Source organism: Tachypleus tridentatus, chromosome 5, assembly GCF_004210375.1.
Source record: "Tachypleus tridentatus isolate NWPU-2018 chromosome 5, ASM421037v1, whole genome shotgun sequence".
NCBI classification, from domain to species: Eukaryota; Metazoa; Arthropoda; class Merostomata; order Xiphosura; family Limulidae; genus Tachypleus; species Tachypleus tridentatus.
In genome coordinates, this window is record NC_134829.1 from 57,624,155 (window position 1) to 57,633,566 (window position 9,412).

Here is a 9,412-nt window from a genome sequence, read left to right on the forward strand (position 1 = left end):
CTACACCACAAGCACCTGCGTTTCGCGAATTTTCTTGTTAGAGATTTAAATAAAACAATAACGTTCCAAAATTTTATTTCGCAGTGTAAACAAACACAAGTATAATGACAGTTTAACCTTTAATTTTAAATAATATAACACTCTCCTTTTCTACCAATGCCAAAAGAATTTTTCCAATGTGCTACGGTGTCTTTCAACGAATTTATCGAGCTCACAGTATCAAACGTTTTCACACCTCCTTTAATTGCTTTGAAACGTGCAAAACGCAAAGTTTTCTTTCCTCAGTCTTTTCTCTTTCTATCAAAAACTGAACAGAACATTTTCATGGCTTTAATTTTTTATCAGAATTATTAAACGATAACGTAATAAGCGATTTTATACGTCTATTAAATCCATTAACAAAATTAGGGATCGTCTTAAATAATATTTAATATTCGTTATTTTGTGACCAATTTTGCGATTTCACTCTAGCCGATGTTTTCTTGTCACACAAAACTTGTTTAAGGTGTTCAATACCACAAAGTTGCATGGTGACTCTCAAACTCCTAAAATGATAACCTTGTCCAAACACGCTTTAGTTGTAATAGTACATTGAGAGTTGTGGGTTGTAGGAGATCACAGCGGTGGAATAAAGCCCAATGTACAGAAGATGTCTTATCTGTTATGCAACATCTATTTTCGGAAACCATCTAATTTTCAAGAATATCGTCCTCTCTCTAGGTTACACATCGTTCTTCACGACAAAATTCCATAACCAAAACAAAGAATTCTTGTTTAAGAAAAACGTTTACATGAACCAGCTGCACCAAGAAGGAGGAAACACTTCAGAATAACAAATATTCTCCGGTCTTGGCATCGTAATTTCATTTTACCTGTCTAGTCTGTACTATATTCAAGTGAACTAAATACAATTTTTTAATAAGTACGTAAAACAGGAGATTCGATCATGACGAGAAGACATTAAGCATCGTAAAATATCTTTACTAAGTGAAGAAATGTTATAAAAATAAAGAAATCAGACAAAAGGGATAAACAGAACAAGAAGTCTATAAGAAAACAATGCTGTCTATAGGAGGACGATACTTCTTTCTTCAGATTGGCTAGACATGGTGGTAAGGACATTTGAGTCTCTCTCCGAGGGGCGTGTATTCCCAATTCAAATGAAATAACATGTCAGCATTTTCAGACGTAGGAGGAGTTAGGATATGATCGAAAATTTCACTGTTCGGTAAAAATTAAGTACATCAAATAGTTGGTGGTGAATGATGTTGTAGAATTGCCTTTCCTCTTTCCGTCACTGGTAAGTTGGAGATGATAACGCACATAACCATCCAATAGTTCTGACCGGAATTTAAAAGAATAGGTTAAAGAATGAAACATGTAGTGTGATTAGTTGTCACAGCATGAAGAGTTGTTCTCAACACACACTGACGGAGTCGTGATCTCTAGATATTACCTGTACAACCTGGCAAGTACGTTAACTTATCTTCAAATAAGGTCGCGTGCATCGACGTTTCAAACTGTTCACGCATTTAAGAAAACAAAACTCATAAACCCATTCTATCCAAAAGTTGTAACTTGCTGGTCAGATACTTCGTCGAACGTCACATGATTACGCGAAGGTCGTTTCATCACTTCAAATGTCGCAGCAGTGCACGCATTATATTCAAAAGTAATAACGTTCCTGTTTTGATTTATCACACAACAGTCACACGAATTTCTGAAAGTGGTTACAAGTGTAGGGGAAACTCGGTAACTTCTGTGATATCTCTCAGCCGTCTCACCCTCTGAAACAGATATTATGAAGAAAATATCGTTCCACGTTCTCACCATCCGATTTAAAAGAAAAGAATGGTTCAAAATATTAAAATGTGCCTGCCAGGGATCGAACCTGGGACCTTCCGCGTGTTAGGCGGATGTGATAACCACTACACCACAAGCACCTGCGTTTCGCGATTTTTCTTGTTAGAGATTTAAATGAAACGATAACGTTCCAAAATTTTTATTTCGCAGTGTAAACAAACACAAGTATAATGACAGTTTAACCTTTAATTTTAAATAATATAACACTCTCCTTTTCTACCAATGCCAAAAGAATTTTTCCAATGTGCTACGGTGTCTTTCAACGAATTTATCGAGCTCCACAGTATCAAACGTTTTCACACCTCCTTTAATTGCTTTGAAACGTGCAAAACGCAAAGTTTTCTTTCCTCAGTCTTTTCTCTTTCTATCAAAACTGAACAGAACATTTTCATGGCTTTAATTTTTTTATCAGAATTATTAAACGATAACGTAATAAGCGATTTTATACGTCTATTAAATCCATTAACAAAATTAGGGATCGTCTTAAATAATATTTAATATTCGTTATTTTGTGACCAATTTTGCGATTTCACTCTAGCCGATGTTTTCTTGTCACACAAAACTTGTGTAAGGTGTTCAATACGACAAAGTTGCATGGTGACTCTCAAACTCCTAAAATGATAACCTTGTCCAAACACGCTTTAGTTGTAATAGTACATTGACAGTTGTGGGTTGTAGGAGATCACAGCGGTGGAATAAAGCCCAATGTACAGAAGATGTCTTATCTGTTATGCAACATCTATTTTCGAAAACCATCTACTCTTCGAGACTATCGTCCTCTCTCTAGGTTACACATCGTTCTTCACGACAAAATTCCATAACCAAAACAAAGAATTCTTGTTTAAGAAAAACGTTTACATGAACCAGCTGCACCAAGAAGGAGGAAACACTTCAGAATAACAAATATTCTCCGGTCTTGGCATCGTAATTTCATTTTACCTGTCTAGTCTGTACTATATTCAAGTGAACTAAATACAATTTTTAATAAGTACGTAAAACAGGAGATTCGATCATGACGAGAAGACATTAAGCATCGTAAAATATCTTTACTAAGTGAAGAAATGTTATAAAAATAAAGAAATCAGACAAAAAGGGATAAACAGAACAAGGAGTCTTTAAGAAAACAATGCTGTCTATAAGAGGACGATACTTCTTTTCTTCAGACTGGCTAGACATGGTGGTAAGGACATTTGAGTCTCTCTCTGAGGGGCGTGTATTCCCAATTCAAATGAAATAACATGTAAGCATTTTCAGACGTAGGAGGAGTTAGGATATGATCGAAAATTTCACTGTTCGGTAAAAATTAAGTACATCAAATAGTTGGTGGTGAATGATGTTGTAGAATTGCCTTTCCTCTTTTCCGTCACTGGTAAGTTGGAGATGATAACGCACATAACCATCCAATAGTTCTGACCGGAATTTAAAAGAATAGGTTAAAGAATGAAACATGTAGTGTGATTAGTTGTCACAGCATGAAGAGTTGTTCTCAACACAACTGACGGAGTCGTGATCTCTAGATATTACCTGTACAACCTGGCAAGTACGTTAACTTATCTTCAAATAAGGTCGCGTGCATCGACGTTTCAAACTGTTCACGCATTTAAGAAAAACAAACTCATAAACCCATTCTATCCAAAAGTTGTAACTTGCTGGTCAGATACTTCGTCGAACGTCACATGATTACGCGAAGGTCGTTTCATCACTTCAAATGTCGCAGCAGTGCACGCATTATATTCAAAAGTAATAACGTTCCTGTTTTGATTTATCACACAACAGTCACACGAATTTCTGAAAGTGGTTACAAGTGTAGGGGGAAACTCGGTAACTTCTGTGATATCTCTCAGCCGTCTCACCCTCTGAAACAGATACTATGAAGAAAATATCGTTCCACGTTCTCACCATCCGATTTAAAAGAAAAAGAATGGTTCAAAATATTAAAATGTGCCTGCCAGGGATCGAACCTGGGACCTTCCGCGTGTTAGGCGGATGTGATAACCACTACACCACAAGCACCTGCGTTTCGCGATTTTTCTTGTTAGAGATTTAAATGAAACGATAACGTTCCAAAATTTTTATTTCGCAGTGTAAACAAACACAAGTATAATGACAGTTTAACCTTTAATTTTAAATAATATAACACTCTCCTTTTTCTACCAATGCCAAAAAGAATTTTTCCAATGTGCTACGGTGTCTTTCAACGAATTTATCGAGCCCACAGTATCAAACGTTTTCACACCTCCTTAATTGCTTTAAACGTGCAAAACGAAAAGTTTTCTTTCCTCAGTCTTTTCTCTTTCTATCAAAAACTGAACAGAACATTTTCATGGCTTTAATTTTTTTATCAGAATTATTAAACGATAACGTAATAAGCGATTTTATACGTCTATTAAATCCATTAACAAAATTAGGGATCGTCTTAAATAATATTTAATATTCGTTATTTTGTGACCAATTTTGCGATTTCACTCTAGCCGATGTTTTCTTGTCACACAAAACTTGTTTAAGGTGTTCAATACGACAAAGTTGCATGGTGACTCTCAAACTCCTAAAATGATAACCTTGTCCAAACACGCTTTAGTTGTAATAGTACATTGAGAGTTGTGGGTTGTAGGAGATCACAGCGGTGGAATAAAGCCCAATGTACAGAAGATGTCTTATCTGTTATGCAACATCTATTTTCGAAAACCATCTACTCTTCGAGACTATCGTCCTCTCTCTAGGTTACACATCGTTCTTCACGACAAAATTCCATAACCAAAACAAAGAATTCTTGTTTAAGAAAAACGTTTACATGAACCAGCTGCACCAAGAAGGAGGAAACACTTCAGAATAACAAATATTCTCCGGTCTTGGCATCGTAATTTCATTTTACCTGTCTAGTCTGTACTATATTCAAGTGAACTAATTACAATTTTTTAATAAGTACTTAAAACAGGAGATTCGATCATGACGAGAAGACATTAAGCATCGTAAAATATCTTTACTAAGTGAAGAAATGTTATAAAAATAAAGAAATCAGACAAAAAGGGATAAACAGAACAAGGAGTCTTTAAGAAAACAATGCTGTCTATAGGAGGACGATACTTCTTTCTTCAGATTGGCTAGACATGGTGGTAAGGACATTTGAGTCGCTCTGAAGGGCGTGTATTCGCAATTCAAATGAAATAACATGTAAGCATTTTCAGACGTAGGAGGAGTTAGGATATGATCGAAAATTTCACTGTTCGTGTAAAAATTAAGTTCATCAAATAGTTGGTGGTGAATGATGTTGTAGAATTGCCTTTCCTCTTTTCCGTCACTGGTAAGTTGGAGATGATAACGCACATAACCATCCAATAGTTCTGACCGGAATTTAAAAGAATAGGTTAAAGAATGAAACATGTAGTGTGATTAGTTGTCACAGCATGAAGAGTTGTTCTCAACACACACTGACGGAGTCGTGATCTCTAGATATTACCTGTACAACCTGGCAAGTACGTTAACTTATCTTCAAATAAGGTCGCGTGCATCGACGTTTCAAACTGTTCACGCATTTAAGAAAAACAAAACTCATAAACCCATTCTATCCAAAAGTTGTAACTTGCTGGTCAGATACTTCGTCGAACGTCACATGATTACGCGAAGGTCGTTTCATCACTTCAAATGTCGCAGCAGTGCACGCATTATATTCAAAAGTAATAACGTTCCTGTTTTGATTTATCACACAACAGTCACACGAATTTCTGAAAGTGGTTACAAGTGTAGGGGGAAACTCGGTAACTTCTGTGATATCTCTCAGCCGTCTCACCCTCTGAAACAGATATTATGAAGAAAATATCGTTCCACGTTCTCACCATCCGATTTGAAAGAAAAGAATGGTTCAAAATATTAAATGTGCCTGCCAGGGATCGAACCTGGGACCTTCCGCGTGTTAGGCGGATGTGATAACCACTACACCACAAGCACCTGCGTTTCGCGATTTTTCTTGTTAGAGATTTAAATGAAACGATAACGTTCCAAAATTTTTATTTCGCAGTGTAAACAAACACAAGTATAATGACAGTTTAACCTTTAATTTTAAATAATATAACACTCTCCTTTTTCTACCAATGCCAAAAGAATTTTTCCAATGTGCTACGTGTCTTTCAACGAATTTATCGAGCCCACAGTATCAAACGTTTTCACACCTCCTTTAATTGCTTTTAAACGTGCAAAACGCAAAGTTTTCTTTCCTCAGTCTTTTCTCTTTCTATCAAAAACTGAACAGAACATTTTCATGGCTTTAATTTTTTTTATCAGAATTATTAAACGATAACGTAATAAGCGATTTTATACGTCTATTAAATCCATTAACAAAATTAGGGATCGTCTTAAATAATATTTAATATTCGTTATTTTGTGACCAATTTGCGATTTCACTCTAGCCGATGTTTTCTTGTCACACAAAACTTGTTTAAGGTGTTCAATACGACAAAGTTGCATGGTGACTCTCAAACTCCTAAAATGATAACCTTGTCCAAACACGCTTTAGTTGTAATAGTACGTTGACAGTTGTGGGTTGTAGGAGATCACAGCGGTGGAATAAAGCCCAATGTACAGAAGATGTCTTATCTGTTATGCAACATCTTCTTTCGAAAACCATCTACTCTTCGAGACTATCGTCCTCTCTCTAGGTTACACATCGTTCTTCACGACAAAATTCCATAACCAAAACAAAGAATTCTTGTTTAAGAAAAACGTTTACATGAACCAGCTGCACCAAGAAGGAGGAAACACTTCAGAATAACAAATATTCTCCGGTCTTGGCATCGTAATTTCATTTTACCTGTCTAGTCTGTACTATATTCAAGTGAACTAAATACAATTTTTAATAAGTACGTAAAACAGGAGATTCGATCATGACGAGAAGACATTAAGCATCGTAAAATATCTTTACTAAGTGAAGAAATGTTATAAAAATAAAGAAATCAGACAAAAAGGATAAACAGAACAAGAAGTCTTTAAGAAAACAATGCTGTCTATAGGAGGACGATACTTCTCTTCTTCAGATTGGCTAGACATGGTGGTAAGGACATTTGAGTCTCTCGAGGGGCGTGTATTCCCAATTCAAATGAAATAACATGTAAGCATTTTCAGACGTAGGAGGAGTTAGGATATGATCGAAAATTTCACTGTTCGGTAAAAAATTAAGTACATCAAATAGTTGGTGAATGATGTTGTAGAATTGCCTTTCCTCTTTTCCGTCACTGGTAAGTTGGAGATGATAACGCACATAACCATCCAATAGTTCTGACCGGAATTTAAAAGAATAGGTTAAAGAATGAAACATGTAGTGTGATTAGTTGTCACAGCATGAAGAGTTGTTCTCAACACACACTGACGGAGTCGTGATCTCTAGATATTACCTGTACAACCTGGCAAGTACGTTAACTTATCTTCAAATAAGGTCGCGTGCATCGACGTTTCAAACTGTTCACGCATTTAAGAAAAACAAAACTCATAAACCCATTCTATCCAAAAGTTGTAACTTGCTGGTCAGATACTTCGTCGAACGTCACATGATTACGCGAAGGTCGTTTCATCACTTCAAATGTCGCAGCAGTGCACGCATTATATTCAAAAGTAATAACGTTCCTGTTTTGATTTATCACACAACAGTCACACGAATTTCTGAAAGTGGTTACAAGTAGGGGAAACTCGGTAACTTCTGTGATATCTCTCAGCCGTCTCACCCTCTGAAACAGATATTATGAAGAAAATATCGTTCCATCCCGTTCTCACCATCCGATTTAAAAGAAAAAGAATGGTTCAAAATATTAAAATGTGCCTGCCAGGGATCGAACCTGGGACCTTCCGCGTGTTAGGCGGATGTGATAACCACTACACCACAAGCACCTGCGTTTCGCGATTTTTTCTTGTTAGAGATTTAAATGAAACGATAACGTTCCAAAATTTTATTTCGCAGTGTAAACAAACACAAGTATAATGACAGTTTAACCTTTAATTTTAAATAATATAACACTCTCCTTTTCTACCAATGCTAAAAAAGAATTTTTCCAATGTGCTACGGTGTCTTTCAACGAATTTATCGAGCCCACAGTATCAAACGTTTTCACACCTCGTTTAATTGCTTTGAAACGTGCAAAACGCAAAGTTTTCTTTCCTCAGTCTTTTTTTCTTTCTATCAAAAAACTGAACAGAACATTTTCATGGTTTTAATTTTTTTATCAGAATTATTAAACGATAACGTAATAAAGCGATTTTATACGTCTATTAAATCCATTAACAAAATTAGGATCGTCTTAAATAATATTTAATATTCGTTATTTTGTGACCAAATTTGGGATTTCACTCTAGCCGATGTTTTTCTTGTCACACAAACTTGTTAAGGTGTTCAATACGACAAAGTTGCATGGTGACTCTCAAACTCCTAAATGATAACCTTGTCCAAACACGCTTTAGTTGTAATAGTACATTGACAGTTGTGGGTTGTAGGAGATCACAGCGGTGGAATAAAGCCCAATGTACAGAAGATGTCTTATCTGTTGTGCAACATCCTTTCGAAACCATCTACTTTTCAAATATCGTCTCTCTAGGTTACACATCGAATTTCTGAAAGTGGTTACAAACGTAGGTGGAAACCTGGTTTAACTTTACAGATATCTCAGCTGTCTCACCCCTCTGGAAACAGATACGTGAAGAAAATATCAGTTCCATCGTTCTCACCATCCGATTTAAAAAGAAAGAGAATGGTTCAAAATATTAAATGTGCCTGCCAGGGAGGAACTGGGACCTTCCAAGTGTGTTAAAGTGGATGTTTTTTTTTTTTTTTTTTTTCTTTATTTATCCCACCAACGAGGTATACACAGAAATACAACAAATAAAAAACACAAGTTAATAAATTAGCATGTAACAATATCCTATAGATTACTACCATGCTGGAAAATTACCACAAAGTTAATAAAATTAAGAAAAAGAAAATAAAAGAGTGTGTAATTTGGAACAGCAGGTAACCAACAACAAACATTATAATGAACATTGACAAACAATAAATCAAAATGGACTTTCAATGGTAACAAAAAAATATACCGAAATAATAATCCATTCAACAACGTACACAAGAATAACCTTTGGGCAATCTTTAAGGCCTTCAAGGTTACCAAACATACATAGAAGAATACACAGAATAAAAAAACATTAATGAGTTAAAAAAATAAAAGATTCATGATAATGAAGATATATATGTTCCGTACACGCACTTTAAATGGCTGGAAATTAAATGAATGACGCGATTTCGCGTCAAAGAAACTGGAAAACGAGCAGAAACATATAATCTGACGTGCCAAACTTGTAATTCAAACGGAATATGTTCCAGCATCTCCTAGTAATCAGTTGGACAGGATCCCACTAAGAGGCATCCTCCATACCCAGTTTGATAGACATCCAAAATAAAATGCCAATAATTTATATACATATGACCACAAGCTGTACAAAAGGACATTGGAAAACACAGATGGTCTATGGTTTCCTGTTTTGGGAACAGAAAAGCACAAACCCTGTGGATGTGTCT

The 9,412-nt window shown here is 35.7% G+C and overlaps 4 non-coding genes across 4 annotated transcripts; all 4 read right to left on the bottom strand.

Moving 5' to 3' along the window:
• Positions 1-1,870: 1,870 nt before the first annotated feature.
• On the bottom strand, positions 1,871-1,943 carry TRNAV-AAC (transfer RNA valine (anticodon AAC)). The gene has a single exon. It is a non-coding gene; the product is annotated as a tRNA-Val (tRNA).
• A 1,860-nt stretch (positions 1,944-3,803) lies between these two features.
• On the bottom strand, positions 3,804-3,876 carry TRNAV-AAC (transfer RNA valine (anticodon AAC)). The gene has a single exon. It is a non-coding gene; the product is annotated as a tRNA-Val (tRNA).
• Positions 3,877-5,735: 1,859 nt separating this feature from the next.
• TRNAV-AAC (transfer RNA valine (anticodon AAC)) lies at positions 5,736-5,808 on the bottom strand. The gene has a single exon. It is a non-coding gene; the product is annotated as a tRNA-Val (tRNA).
• A 1,856-nt stretch (positions 5,809-7,664) lies between these two features.
• Positions 7,665-7,737, bottom strand: TRNAV-AAC (transfer RNA valine (anticodon AAC)). The gene has a single exon. It is a non-coding gene; the product is annotated as a tRNA-Val (tRNA).
• Positions 7,738-9,412: the final 1,675 nt, after the last annotated feature.